This window comes from Corvus hawaiiensis, chromosome 15 (genome assembly GCF_020740725.1).
Source record: "Corvus hawaiiensis isolate bCorHaw1 chromosome 15, bCorHaw1.pri.cur, whole genome shotgun sequence".
In the NCBI taxonomy this organism is placed as follows: Eukaryota; Metazoa; Chordata; class Aves; order Passeriformes; family Corvidae; genus Corvus; species Corvus hawaiiensis.
This window is the reverse complement of record NC_063227.1, coordinates 14,355,496-14,365,971: the sequence shown is the minus strand read 5'-3', so window position 1 is coordinate 14,365,971 and position 10,476 is coordinate 14,355,496. Positions and strand designations below refer to the sequence as shown.

Sequence of the window (10,476 nt, the reverse complement as noted above, 5' to 3'; positions counted from 1 at the left end):
GCTCTTCGTCTTGTCTGAGCACTCAAGTCTTCATTTTCTTAGTGGGAAGTTCCTAAACAGTTTTTTAAAAGGATTGCTCACTTTGATAAGTACTAGGAACAGCTGTTGTGCTGGTTCTTGGCTCTCAGCTGGTACCTAAAGCTGGTACAGTGTCTGCAGCACAAGGCTGATCACAAACCTGTGTTCTGTGCTCTGTCACACAGAGCACGGCTGCATAGAGGGAAAGCGACTTCTCAGCAGCTCATCTCATCTGAGTGGGGGGCTGTCATGGCAGAACTGCAGAATCGTTTACAGCTACTGTGTAAGCACCTTGAGCTGTGTCTTGTCACACATACAACTCCACAAGGCAAGAAACAAGGGAAGGGTTCCACGTGATTTTTAAATAGCTGAGACGTAGCCATTGAAACAATCTTCATTTCTACAGTAATGTGGGATTTTAAAAACAACTAACGGAAGTATTTCTAATGTTACTTTCTGAGCCATTCTAATACTTCTATGTAGTTATAAATTTAGTTGTCATCCTGGATATTTTTTCCAGCACTTTCACTTTCTCTGGGAAACTTTAAGCCAACTTATTTGTTCTTCTAACGTTTGAGCTTTGAATATTGGAGCTCTTCTTATCAGAATGTTCTGTTGTTACTCAGACTATGTTTGTGAACCTCCCAAACTTTGCTTTGCTCTGGTTTCATGAACTCTTGATTCAGAAAAGAAAAAATGAATGTTTCTCTGTGTGTGCCCAGAATGCACAAAGGCATTTTCTCAGGAACAGGTCCTGTCTGCTGAGGAAGGTTTTGTGGAACATGTCCATTCAGCCCGGTGGCTACTATAGTGAGTTGTCAGCAGGCAAAACAGTGAAAACAGAATAGTCTTTGGGGGTCTTTTGAATGAATGCACAAGTGCTGTAAAGGAAACTTGTGTTTCTTGTGTTTTCTGGATAGTGTCTGGATAGTCCATAGCTAAACCCAGTGGAGTATCTCTCATATTTAGGGAACACTGAAGCAGAGAATGGTAAGTTTGAATAGATCACCTTCAGGAAAAGTCAGCCTAATTACTCTTCTAGGTTTAAATTTGAGGGATATCTTGAAAAATCTGTATAAGCACCTGAACTTCGCAGTATTCATTTGAACTGTTTGAAAGTAGGTTGCTGGCAGCTGGAAGTCACTAGCTTATTTTTTTCCTTTACCTGTGCGGCTCAGATTTTCCCCACACAATTGGCTTTGCTTGCCATTGACTCTTGGCAGTAGCAGCTCGCTCCCTGGCTAACCCAAATGTGCTCAGATTCAGGTGGGAAAAGCCATTTTAGGCAAATGTGAAAACAAAGGTCGAACTAACATCATTGTATATGTTAGAAAAATACAACAAGCACAAATTATACCAGCTTTGTCTAATTAAAGCCTCTAGGCAGACATGGTTAGCAGCTTCCAACCTTCCCGGTTTATACTGGTCATTTTCACTTTGTTTTTTACAAACAAATTAAAATGGACACTGCAGCATCCTGAAATCACCCTTTGGCTTACTTCTGAAACTTGACTGGAGCCAAAGATATGCAGGTGGTTCTGACAGCTGCACTCAGCAATAGATTCTAGTCTTGTGCCCACAGAAAGTAGGTTAATCCACTCCTTCTGGCATCATGGGTTAGAGGAAACTCTTTGAAAATACAATTGTGCACTGAAATGCTGTTTCCCTTCCCACGGTTAAAATACGTTTAGTGAGGTTTTCTTCTCCTTTGTTAGCAATTATTAATGCTAATACTTTTATTTTTGCAATGCACTGTATTTCAAAACCTGAGTTTGCTGAAATAAACAATTGTTTGAGTGATGTTAATTTTTTTTTGCAGATGGAATCAAAGTGCACTTGCAAATATTTGTAATTGTTACATCTATGTGGGAACTTCAATAATTTATTTCTATTAAGAAAAATACAATCACTTCAATAAAATCAGCTTTTTGGGCAAGTTAGGTTTTTATTTTGATCTCTGATGAGTTGGGTAAGTTTGTTTCCACTCAATGTAAATGTGATTTCAGATTAGAATGCATGAATAACAAAAAGGCAAAATAATAGGCATGTTAATGGGCACTGATTAAACTCAGTGAGAGACACATGCATTATTCCTACATTATTAACTTTCTGACACAGTTTAAATTGCCATAAATTAAATTTGCATGAATGGTTTAGACCCCCTGTAGAATAAAATGTTTGATTGTGATAATAAAGTAGAAGGAAATTTAAGTCAAAGGTGAAATCTTAACTGATGGAGAGCTGATGAAATTTCTTATCTGTGTTGACAGTGCAAATTCCTTGTGTACTCTGGGTCACCCTAATGGGACCAAGCATCTTCACAGTAATTAAATCACTCTCCAACACCTCTCTTTCTGAAATTGAGGCTACAGGCTGTTTGGGATATACTTTTCTTGCTGTATGTATGGGCCCCCGGGAGGTGGGAGAACCCAAACACTGAAAGGAGAACAAGGGGAGTGGAGACAGAATTTTACGTAGGTACTTTGGTTTTTTGTTTTGTGTGGTTTTTTTTTCTTTAGTACATACATGCACATATTTCTGGTTTCTATGAACTAGACTTTCTCTGAAAATCAGATCTGAGTATTACAGTGAAGTTTTAGCTAATAAAATGTGCAAGGCCTTTTTCCAATTGGGGGAAAAATTTAATAGCTGTATACAGTCTCAGGAGATGGAGGACTTGGGCAACTGTTATTTAATGCAAAACAATGCTGAAGATGTGTTGGTTAGGAGTTTTTTTGGGATGGATTAGTTCAATGAAGAGTTCATAGTGGGTTTATTGGAATTTGTGAGCTCTTGTACAGTATAAGCATAGATATTTTTGCTTAAACAAATAGTTACTACGTATTATTAGAATCTGTTATACACATGGAAAGCAGGTGAGCTCATTCACAGAAGCAAAGCAAACTGAAAACTATATGGAAGCAAATTTTTTTTTAAATTGTGTTCTTCATTGAGAACGTACCTGATGTTGAGGCTTGAATATTGGTCATTTTGCCTTTGTGTAGTCTTCTCTCTAGAAAAAGTTGGTTCCCTTTTTCTTTCCTGTCCCTTTGCCAAGAAAAAGGAAGCTGGTTTCCAATGAAGATTTTGTTTCTTATTCATTCAGCTGATTACTCCATCAAGATGAATGTACTGAAGTAGTTGGAGATGCTGAACGTGTGACACTCCTGGTTGATTTATTTGCAAGTCCTCATTAAGTTTTTTCTTCATGGGGATTTTTTGCCAGCCTTGCCTCTTGCATCTCTAAAAGACATATTGTTCATTCTTACAGCAAACCATTACCCATTGTGAGCTTTTATACTTCTCCCTTTTTTCCCTTCTTTCTTTACTTGATGTGCTGTGTATGAAGATTGTTTAACTTTAAAGCCACTTGATATCTTTTTTTATTCCAGTTGATTAAAATAAACTTACTCTGGTTTTATTCCACATTACAGAAAGATCACTGGGGAAACTTGAAGAAATTATATAATACATTTAAAACTTACATCCTCTTTTAAAATATTGTTATTGCTTACTGCATAATTAATTTTACTTAGTAATAATATCTCACTAGTGGCAACATTTTCTAATTGCTAAAGGAAAAGAGGGCATGATAATGTTCTGGAGGCAAAGAAAAACTTCTTGATGGATTGGATAAATGCTTTTCATAAGGTTGGAGGGACAATGACTATTAGTGTGGGCAGCAAGAAGTGAAAGCCAAGACTGAATTGTTCCTGTGTCTGTTTCAAAACACAGTTGTTTTGCTTTCTCACACATTTAGCTTCATGACTCACAGTTAATGTGTTTTTAGGGGAAAGGTGTGGAGAGAACAGCCACCTGAAAAGGCCACTGAAAGAACATTTGTCTGTTCAGTTGCAAGTGGGTAAAAAAAAACATGTGAAGCTTATACTGAAACATTGTGCTGAGTTGTACATGTTCATGACCCTCGTTCATATCATCAGAAAATGATGATATGACAACATATCAGAAAAAATTTGTCATGGTTTTGAATATGAAGTTCTGTATTTGGGACACTTTGACTTGATGTTTCTAACACAAGGCACATTAAAGACAATAGGTGCACAGTGTTGAGTCAGGCTTTGTGCAAATGTGTCACAGCTCTCACTTGTGTTGCCTAGCTTCTAGGAGAGCTGCGAGGCACTCTTGTTTAAAAGCTCTCGTTGCAGTCTGCAGGGACATCAGATTTCCTAAGTGAAACTCCTTATTAATTTTGAATCTTAGTGACTTGAGAGACTATGAATGAAAATTGCAAAATAGGCTAGTTGGCTCACAGTATTAAGACAAAATTTCTATTTAGTATGAGTCTGATGTTCGTGATGATTCTTGAGCAAAGGCATTAGTTGAAGCATTTCCAGGAAAATTATTGCTGAAATTATTTACAGCAATCACCATCTATTTTGATGTGTGGGTATGGTTGATACAGCAAGGCTGGGATCACAAAACATAGATTTCTTTCTGTGGAAAGAGACCTTCTGCCAGGACACCGTCCATTTCAAATGTATACATGATAGTTCAGTCTTATGCAAGTATTGAACGGCTTTGCATTTTTACCGCTTTGGCCAAATATATTTATTTACGGCAGTTTGTAAATGTTATTGAAAGTTATTTAAGCCTACCTGTTCCTTTGGCCTTCCACAAAGCCTGGGTCATATTAAATGAGTTTGGAGTTGAACCATAAATAGCAGGATGCTTCCTATTACTCTATGGTGTTCTTTCTCAGGTTAATTGAGTACTGTCTTGAAAACCATACATATATTCTTGCTTAAAACGACATGCTTTGAATAATAAGGGGCTGGGGAGCTCCATTCTTTTTGTATGTTTGGGGTTTTTTCCCCACTGATTGGGAACTCCAAGAACTGGAAGCAAAGGAACATAGCTGAGATCAAGGTTTTTTTGAAGCTTTAGTCTGTAAAGTACCAGACTGAGATGCAGGAGGTGTGGGTGGAACAGAAACTGTTGAGGCTTTTCCCTTCTGTCCTATGGCAGAAGCAGATGGGTGGATGAGGTAATTTACCTATCTGGACTCTGTCACAGGCACCTCCCTGGTCTGGGCTTTAAAAACAACTTGCTGCTATGACAACAGGATACTGATTTGGTCACTTCAAGGAAAAGATGTGTATAGAGTGTTTATAGAATCTCTAAAGCAGCTAGAAATACTTAGAATATACATTGTTACATAAATGATAAAAATGGTAATGTAGACATTGTAATCAATATAAACTGTTATTACATACCCAGTGCTTCATTCTAATATGTGGAGAGTGTATTCTAAATAATGTAAGGAATTAACAATTCATGAAAAGCAGCCACTGTGAGTTTCAAAGAAGTCATTAAACACAATCTTTCAGATTTTTTAGCATTATTAAGTTTCAGTATTCAAATCAAATAGCTTCAGATATATGTACACATAAGTCATGTAGTACTTCTGCTTTTTGCAACTCAATCAACAAGTGAAACATAAGTAAAACAGTTTATTTTTGCTATTTAAAAGCCTCACATTTTATTCAGATCAGTCTTTTCAACATTTGACATGGTGACAAGAGCTTGTTATATATTAACTGTTAGAAGAACACACCCAATGAGATTAATAGCTTTATTTTTGTTTTGACATCTGTCTTAAGCTCTTTTTTTTTAAATCTAGACTATATTATGGCTTTGTTTGTAAGAGTTTTTTGTTCTACTAGCTGAATTTTAGAATAATGAAAAATGGATCAATGTATGTGGCATAAATTAGTATTTTCCTCTCAGTTCAGACACAATTAATCTCCATGTCTAGTCTTGGGGGAAATGTTCTCATGTTCTTTTTTCCATGTGAAGTTTCTTGTATAACCAAACCCAGCTCTTACGTGGTGATGAGAGATCCCCATCTTAGAAAGGGGAGCTCTTCACTCTGAAATGCAATGTTACATGTGCCAGAGTGTTTGTGATCCAAGTCATTTTAGCATTTATGTTATGGCAGGTGTTAAAGACTTGTATGAAGTGATTTACTGCTATGGAGCCATTTGGGTAGAAACTCAAGCAAAATATTTGTGGGGGTTTTTGTTGGTTTTCTTTCTTTTAAAACTGATTCTGCCTTGTGCTTGCTTGCAAAGTGAGTGACTCTGTGACAGTGGTAAGAGAAGATGAGATGTAAGCTGGTATGGCTAACAACTCTGCTGACACTATTGTTCCAAGAAGAAGTTGTACTTTCTCCTAGTTTGTCATCCCACATTCCTTAAATCTATCTTTGCCATAAAAGACTGTTGAAGGACAAAACAGAAAATTCAGAAGCTTCTGCTTCTTTAATTATTTTAATGTAAATGTAAAAAGTATTAGCAAAGATTTAATACATCAGTCTGATGATTCTCATTTGTATGCTTTCTTTTTCAGTAATATCCTGCAGAAAATACTGATTTAGAGGAAAAGAATACCTATGTAAGAACAGCTCCTCTTTGGGCTTGATTCTTGTTGATCCAGACTCTGTTGTGTTGCATTACAAGAGCAGGTGAGTGGCAAAGGGTGTTTTTACACATCATTCTACATTTGTATCTTTTTGCTGTGTATCTTTCTTTTCCTCCTTGCTTTCACTCAGACAAGTCTTTGTGTGTGCATTGCATCTACATGATGCAAAATGTGTTCTTTCTCAAAGATGAGAGATGTTCCAAGAGCAAGGAAGAATCTGCCCTGGCTGCCTTCTCAATCAGGCTGTGTTCACAGTCTAGCACACTGATGTGTTTTGCAGTTACAAGTAAAATTTGCAAACTGAATTAGAAAAATACCTGTGATAAATTGTAAAGACTCTTGTGATCTAATCAGATAGATGGATGGTTGCTTTTTATTTTCTATAATGCTCCGTTGTTCTGGATTATTTGCTCAAGATAGGCATGACTTTTTTTTATGAAAATTACTTCCTTGCTGGTGTTGCTGAAACATCACTTGCAATGTAGAATTGAGATTGGTTTGCCTCACTGACAGAGGCAGGTCTCTGCACTGGTGTTCAGAATATCCAGTCTGACTCCGTGGGTTGTAACTAATGGGACACTAACTATATTTCCACTGGAGAAAATGTGCAATAATTATATTCAAATGCTTCTAATTTTAGAATGTGATAGGGTGCCTTAGTGCCTTGTGTTTAGACGAGCTGTTGCATTTTTGTGACTGATTTGCTTTTTTCCACTGGAATTCTAGCAATTTGCTAAATGAAGGAAAGCATTTGAGTAAGGGCAATATGTCTTACAAGGTACAATGAGAAATCTGCTTCTGTAGCAGAATGCTTAAAAGGGATAAATGTGACAGATTAACCTGAGAGAAAAAGTCACAAGAGTATGTGAAATGCTGTAGTTTATCTTAAAAAAAACCTATTTGGTATAAGAAGGCTTGACAAAATGGTATGTATTTACTCACTAGTTAGAGAGTTAAAAAATGTTTGTTTGCTTCTATCTAGAATGTGTTAGTCTGTGTAAATTTTGAGGAAGAGGGAATCCTCTTCAGTTTTGGGATAAAAATCAGCTTTTTAAAGGAAGACCTGAGTGCCTCTGAGAAGTGTACCAGGTTTTGGTAGCATGCACATCATACAGGTTTCTTCCCATATTAAATTGCTGCAGAATGAGAGTATTTTTGTTTTAGTTCTTCTTGTAGGTTCCATACTTGTAGGTCACAAGTAGATGCACTAAAGTACTACATGCAAGAACCAGAAGAAATGACACAGCAGAACTTGGATGTTAGAGGTAGGATTTAAGTGAAATATAAGTGACTTTTATGCCTCTGAGTGGAGAATGTACTTTGTAACTGCTTAAAGGGATTTTCTCTTTTGATCATTTCAGCAAAGATGTAGTCTGTGTAAAGTCACTAATCAGAGTTAACTTGAGGGAATCTAGGATGAACCTGCTTGGTTTTAATTAGAATTATTTAATAAGCAATTAAGCACTGCTGTCTGCATGCAGAACCGAAAGGGGGAGTGGTGTTTCAGAGTTTCTCTTGAGGAAGGAACTAGTTCACATCATGATACTGTGACTCAGCTTCCTGCTACACTGCCATGTAACGGAATAAGAAAATTTTGCTGTATTTTTTGAAATACAGTGAAAATGTAACAAATGTGATTTGCAAGAGGGTGTTACCTTCTAACTAGATGTTATGAACTCAGAATTAATTTTTTTGTAGGTTTTGAGACTTGTGACAAAAACAGCATTTGCAAGGTCAAGAGAAAGAACTAAAGGCTTCATGTGTAAAAACTTTACATTTCTTCTATTTGGAAAACCATCTTGATGGCAAACTGCAGAGTTAAAATATGCAAATGTCCTGTCAGCTTGATCATCTTTAAGGTAATCCCTGCTACATTTTCCCAAAGAAATGCTGGCAGCGCAGCTTTGAGAGCTCTTCATATTTCTCTAGATAACTGCTTAAGTGATTTTGGAACCAAATTCTCCGGTCTCTATTTCTAGGACTGGCTACCTGCTCTCTGGGAGTGCAAAGAATAAAGCTGGGCTTGTGTGCCTCAGATTTATTATCAGACTTGTCCTTAAGTTAAAAAAAAATCTACCACCTTTCTTTCTTCATACTTGTGAAACTGCTAAAGCTGTGCAAGAGCTGCCTTAGTGCTTGGACAGAAAAACCAGACAGATGGTTTCTGTTATCAAATTATTTGCCTTTGTGGAAATTGAGTATTTTGTTTTAAGAATACAAGTGGTTTTCACTTGGCAGATTTAGAAAAGTATTTTTGTTGTGGACTGGTTTGATGCTAAATTGCACAAGAACAAACTGCCATATTTTACAAAAGATGGAGCTGTGGGGTGCTTTGCTGAGTCTGCAGGGTGAGCTGGGCTTGCTGCATGCACTGCACTCTCCAGATGGACTTTAGGTACCAAGCATGGACTCGTTTTTGGGAATGAATGTGCTCTGGTCAGGTCTGCGCAAAGTGTCAGTTGTTCAGCTGAAGCACAGCCCTCTTTGAGCCTTGCAAAAGTGGCTCAGATCAGTAATTCATGGCTTTGCAATATGAACATATTTCAGTACTGAATGGTTCAGATCAGTAGCTCACCTTGAAATTGCAACATGAACTTGTTTCAGTATCAATTTTGTCTTCTCACATGCTGAAATCTATCTGGGAATTTCATTGTGTTTTCAACTGCTTATGTCGACAGCTCAAGACTTTAAAGAGAAAAACTTAGAGAAAAGCTGAAACACTAGACAGTATTGCCTACATTGAAGCAAAGATTAAATTCAGCCTTGATATTGGAGTGTAACTTGAAATTGAAGTTAGTTTATGTAGGGGAAGAATTCTCTTTTGGTGTCTCAGATATCTCACTGAGGAAAAAATAAGACAAAATATTCAGTGAAAAAATTAAAGAGGTTCTGTGGGAGAAAGAGGATTATATCATCTCATCTTCTCAGGCTAGAACTTGCAATGAGGTGGAAAAGGCAGTCTTGTGTTTTATGGGCTTTTGTAGAAATACACAGAAATGCAGTTATTGCTATTAATATGCAAAGTACTGAAGTTATGTTGGGTGCAAGAATATGCCTGCAGGCCTGCATTAAGGGTTTGGAAGGTTTTATTGTTTGACACAAAATTATGATGCTGAAGTTTCAGAAAAGTGGAAAAAAATGTCAGGAAATAAAAATTGCTTTTCCTCTGCTGGGATATTTAAGATTAATTATTAAATAACTCGGTAAAAAATTCACACTTGCTTCAAGGTAGTCTAATTGGATTTACTTTTATGTACTGTCGTATCTTACTGGAATAAAAATTGAAGATTTTTTGACAGTTTGAATTTAACTATAATAAAAAGAATAAGGGAATCCTCTCAGTGGTATGCAGTTTTACAGTATACATATAACCAAAATGAACAACCAATTAATTTCAAGTTGAGAGAAATATAGCTGCAAAACAGTCGTTTACTATTATTTTTTACTCCAGGTTTCTTTGGCTACTGTTTTTCATGGGAGAAATTTCTATAACCTCATTCTGCTGGTAGCTTGGACTTAGTTTAATTTCCAGAATGAATTTGCTTAGAGCCAGTTCTTCTGGAAATCTTGCCATATTTTTTATGCTACCGTGGTCTTAAATAGTTTTTATTACTGTTTTTTTTTATTTTTTCCCACCACTTTGAAGAATTGTATTTTCCATCACTTTTTAGAGTTTCAGAGAGTACAATAAGAAATGAGTAGTAATATTTTAGACTTTAGTTGGTACCTAGAAGACATAGAAGGGTCTTTCTGTTATTTTAGTACCTGCTAAGAGATGAGCCATCTGGTAAATAGCAGCTCACAGCTTCGTAGTGACAGGTGATGCTTTTTAAAGATGCTTCATTAACACTAATGATATTTTTATTCACTGCTTTACAGAAAGGTGAGTAAATAATTTACATTTTACTAACCTCGAGAGGACTGGTGAGCGTAAAGTACAGGCTGTTATTCCTTTTTTCAGGAAATGCTCTCTTATAACTTGGAAAGGTTTTTGGTTTTCTTTCTATTGTCTCATGT

General features: G+C 36.6%; 1 long non-coding RNA gene across 1 annotated transcript; it reads left to right on the top strand.

Annotated features, from left to right (window-relative positions):
* The first annotated feature begins 6,392 nt into the window (after positions 1–6,392).
* LOC125333555 lies at positions 6,393–8,310 on the top strand. Its single transcript, XR_007206915.1, has 3 exons — positions 6,393–6,502; positions 7,624–7,724; positions 8,158–8,310. It is a non-coding gene; the product is annotated as an uncharacterized LOC125333555 (long non-coding RNA).
* The last annotated feature ends 2,166 nt before the right edge of the window (positions 8,311–10,476 follow it).